This window comes from Rhagoletis pomonella, unplaced genomic scaffold (genome assembly GCF_013731165.1).
Source record: "Rhagoletis pomonella isolate Grant_MI unplaced genomic scaffold, Rhpom_1.0 Rhpom_scaffold_00002, whole genome shotgun sequence".
Taxonomy (NCBI): Eukaryota; Metazoa; Arthropoda; class Insecta; order Diptera; family Tephritidae; genus Rhagoletis; species Rhagoletis pomonella.
In genome coordinates, this window is record NW_023458556.1 from 104,002,424 (window position 1) to 104,007,616 (window position 5,193).

The following is a 5,193-nucleotide window of genomic DNA, read 5'->3' on the forward strand; positions in this document are numbered from 1 at the left end:
TAATTTGATGGTTATGTGTCTGTGTTTATTGATAATAACAATAGCTACTATTACAATTACAATTATACTTAAAATATTACAGATAGGCGATATTTTACTATGAATTCTCAATTTAAAAATGCTTTTTATGTTTGATCTATGTTCCTCTATTATTTCATCAAATGTAATTCTTTTCGTGAAATTCCGAATATCTTCATATTTCAAGCTTACAATATTTTCTTTTATATTTTCAAAATAATTAGAAAGATAGTAGTCGTTAATTTTGATTGAACAATTATTAAATCGTATTAGGTAGTTTCCATTTATAATTGGTTGTTCTTGATAACATGAGTGATTAAGCTGTAAATTTCTTGCGTTTTTAACAACTATAGTTTTAATGTTTATTTCTAATATTTCCAGTTCTCTATTTTTTGTGAGATGACAATTATTTCTTAAAATACAGTGGTTACTAAGCTTCGTTCCTTTTAAGGATTTATTTTCTTCAAATATTAATGTTTTATTTTCATAAGTAAATATTTCTTCTATATTTGCTTCTATTTGATCCTTTTCTTTATTGGGTATGGGAATGACGGTTCTTATTTTAACATATTCAAAGCTTTTAGGTATTTTTATGCCGAATACTAAATAATTTTTTTTTTTTTTTTTAATTTGTTTTTATTTATTGAATCTGCCCTGCCTAAGAGCCTAACAATAAGTTTTCGAATCTTAATCTATTCACTTAATTTACATCCCCTAGTTGGGATGAGTATTTTCTTAACTGGCCCTAAGAAAAGATTACGACTGGGCTGGTAACTCATTCCTACGTAGTCTTGAGGTCCTGTTGACACGCAATAAAGATCTTGCTAAATGATTTGGGTGCGCTAAAAGCTTCGATACATATTTCGTCTTCCGTTGTTCTATTTCGGTTCGTACTTCTGGTATTCTCAAGTCGCGGTGAATGTTCTCATTTCGCATATACCAAGGTGCTCCGGTGATTGTTCGAAGGATTTTAGATTGCGCACGACGAAGGATTTCGATGTTGCTGCTGCTCGCGTTTCCCCATAACTCACATCCATAGGTCCATATCGGTTTTAAAACTGTATTGTAAATAAGCACTTTATACTCCAGACTCAGGGGTGAGCGAGAGTTAATAAGCCAGTGGAGAGAATTAGCCTTCAGCTTGAGATGAGTCCTTTAGCGACTATGTGGTTTCGCCAAGTAAGTCGCCTGTCCAGGTGGACCCCTAGGTAAGTGACATGATTGCTTTGTGGTATTTGTACGTTGTTTAAAGTCAAGGGCGGACAGTTACTCTTATTCAGTGTAAATGTAACTTGCTTACATTTTTGCTCGTTAACCTTTATTCGCCAGTTTGCGAGCCAATTGGCAACAGCTTCCATATGATTGCCTAGGAGCACAGTTGCTTGTAGAGGACACTTGGAGCGACTGATTATGGCAGTGTCATCGGCAAAAGTGGACATTATCAGGCGGTCGTTTGTAGGAATATCCGCGGTGTATAAGACATACAACATCGGGCCAAGGACACTGCCTTGTGGCACTCCAGCTTCGATTGCATGGGCTTCAGAAATGGTGGTGTTACATCGAACTGCAAACTTTCGATTATAAAGGTATGACTTAAGCAGTTTGTGTGTGCTTTGTGGGAGTAGCATTTGTATTTTATACATAAGACCATCTAGCCAGACGCGGTCAAATGCCTGGGCGACGTCAAGAAATATTGCAGCGCAATATTCCCTCTTTTCAAACGCTGTTCGGATTTCGGTTGTTATGCGATTTACCTGCTCGATTGTTCCATGTTTTTCCCTGAAGTCAAATTGGTGAAGTGGTATTATATTGCGGGCTTGCAGATGTGGGGAGATGCGCAGCATAAGAAGTTTTTCGAATAATTTCGACATACACGGTAGCAGGCTGATGGGCCTATATGAAGATGGCTGCGTTTTGTCCTTTCCGGGCTTTGGTATCATCACAATAGTCGACTTTTTCCATTGGTGAGGGAAATGACAATGTTTAGTGATTGCGTTAAATAGCATACAGATGCAAAGTACAGCACAATTTGGTAGCTCAATAATCATTTTTGGGGTTATTAAGTCGTGCCCTGGGGCCTTATTTGGTTGCAGTTGATCCTTAATTACTTTTGAAATTTCTTCAGGTACAAATTTCAGCGGCTCAAATTTTGACACATTGGGTACGGGTGGAAGTTGAAAATTATTAGTTGCGGGGTTTGGCCTAAAAACATTTTTTAGATGAGAAGCAAAGGTGTTTGCTTTTTCTGCGTCACTCCGAGCCCATTTGCCATTGTGATCCCGTACTGGCATTTCAGTCTCTATTGGCGCATTTAGCTTGTGGTGTGCTTTCCATAACGAGTGCTTTGTGCTAGTCGGTGAGAGCTTTTGGATGTACCGGTACTGTGCGTACTGTTCCTCGTTCTTGAGGGCTTTCGTCAGTGCATGTGTGGCCGCCTTGAGCAGTTGTTTTGATGCTGGTGATCTATGAGTCTGCCATATCCGTCGTAGGCGTCGTTTTTCCAAGACAAGCATTTCAATTTTCCTATTGGTTAAATTATATTTTTTATTTTGCACATAACCTTCCTGGGGTGTGGAAATGCTAGCGGCTGCTCTAAGTGTAGATTCAAGAGCGGCTATGGAGTTTTCAATATCGGTCGGCGTATCTAAATTTGGATCGAGGTCTATATGCGCACTGATATATTTTTTATACTTTAACCAATTTGTAGCCCTTGTCGTGAGCATATAGGGTGACTCTTTTTCTTGCGGCTGATGCCACAAGGTGAAAAGTACAGGTGAGTGGTCTGATGAGAGATCCGCAACTGATTCTGTACTAATAAGGCCGCGAGGAATTTTCCTTGTCACCGCAAAGTCAATCAAATCTGGCAACTTTTGCGGGTCTGCCGGCCAATATGTAGGCTTTCCAGGAGAAGCGTAATCGAGTTTGTTTCTTCTACATATAAGCGCGTTATATAATTGCTTGCCTTTAGGGTTGGACAAGCGTGAGCCCCAGTGAGGGTGCTTCGCATTATAATCACCTGCAGCAAGGAAGCGCTCTCCCAGCGAACTGAAGAAATCCATAAACTGTTTTTCTGTTATCGTGAAACGCGGGGGACAATAAACCGGGGACAGGTTAATATCACCTTGCTTTGTTTGTACGCATATTGATGTTGCTTGCAGATAATTCTCGGCAATTCCAGTCAAATGATGGTGTTTAATCCGGTTTCTGACTAAAATACCAGTTCCGCCATGCGCCTTTCCATCTGGATGGTTCGTGCAATAAAAGGTATATCCCGAAATGTCAAAATTATATCTATTAGTTAGGTGTGTTTCAGCAAGGAGCATTATGTCAATTTCCTTGTCCTTAAGAAATTTTGACAGCTCTAGTTTGTGGCGAGGAATGCCATTTGCATTCCAGAGGGCTATTTTAAGTAAGGTCTTCTTAAGGTAATCTTGTTTGCTGAGTAGCAAGCAGGTTGAGCAGCGTATTTTGATTTCGCATGAGTTCTTGCATTGTGTTTTGCATGAAAGTCATGAAATTCATCATGCTTTGTTGCATCGACGCTATCATAGCTTCGATATTGGATTGTTTACCATATTGTGCATGGGGATGCTGTTCTTGCGGCGCAACTTGAGGTGCAGTTTTTGTAGGGGCACGGTTTTCTAAGCCTGATTTTAAGGCACTTGCAAACGAGACGCCATTGACGGTGTTTGATAGAACTGTTGGCGACGTGGCTCTTTTGGCGAAGAAGACGTCAGGATTCGTTTGGGAGGGTACAAAGGCATTCGGTACATTATGAGTACGTATGGAAGCCACGCGTTGGTTGATCCGGTTTTTTAACTCCTTATAGACTGGACAGCCTCTGTAGTTTGCTGTGTGATTTCCACCGCAGTTACCACATTTTTTTGCACGCGGGTCTTCTTTGTTTGATGTGCAAGTGGCAGAGACATGTAGCTCTCCACAAGCTACGCACACTGAGCGAAGCGTGCAGTAAGACCTAGTATGACCATACTCCTGGCAGTTGGTGCATTGTACAGGGCCATTTCTCTTATGCGGTTCTTCCACAGTTATCCTACGATGCAGCAGATATTGTAATTTATAAATTGGATGCACATCGTTTTTGCCCAGAGGTTTGTTTTCAGGCTCGAGCTCAACTTTAAACATAGGTTGAGGGATTTTGTTCCTATTAAAAATATTCACAGCAGCTTTTGGATTGAAACCTTGTTCTTTAAGTGCTTCCAAAACTTCCACAGCTTCAACGCTTGGTTCGATACCTTTAATTACAATTTGTAGACCTTTTGCACTTTTAAGTTGGTATGTATAAAATTTTGTGTTTGTGTCATTCAGGTATTTGGACACTGTTCGAAAATCCTGTTCGGAATAAATTTGTACTTTAGTTTCGCGAATATTTCCCTTAGATAGTGGGATAATATGAAACTTATTACTACCGATTAGCTGTGTGAATTTTTTTACAAGAGCGCTTGGATTCTCTTCTCTTATAAAAATGGGCGGAGGTTTGGCATTAGTAGCTTTTGCAGCACCTTCAGAAATTTGGCTATTCACATCATCGGCATTGTCACTTAGCAGTGCAAATCTATTCGTACTGACTTGCTGAGTTGAGGTAAGGCGGTTTATTTTTGTCTTACTGCCCGTTGAATTTTGCGGACTAAGTTTTCTTTTTATTGTAACATAGCGGTCCATTCCAGTCTGTATGGCCGCATTTTTAGTTGTTTCGTTTTTCAACCTTTCTTGCGCTTTACCTTTGTTGCCAGTGCTTGCACTCAAGTTAATTTGTGCTTGTGCAGCAAGAATAGGCCGGGCTGTTGACACCGCTGTGCAGTCGGCAGGTACCGGTGTGTTTGTTATTGTTGTTGGCGCGATAGAGGTAGTGAAACATGTCACTGTACTAGTTGTTGTTGCCGCTATATTTGGGGATATGTTATCGCTTACCGAATTTGATGTAAGCGTTGGGCGTGAAATGTGATACGGCACAGGTGAAGCGCACTCTTCACTCCAAGGCATCGGAGTCGTCAATGGTAAGTTTGGAGGACAAGCCCGCTGACCTGAATCTTGAGGGGGTTTGAGGGTGGTCGATGGATTGGGCTTTGCGCTTTCGCTGTCACTCTGGGACCGAATAGAGAAATATGCGTTGTTGCGTTGAACTGAAAGCCGGCGCTCATTTTGCTCGCGTTGCTT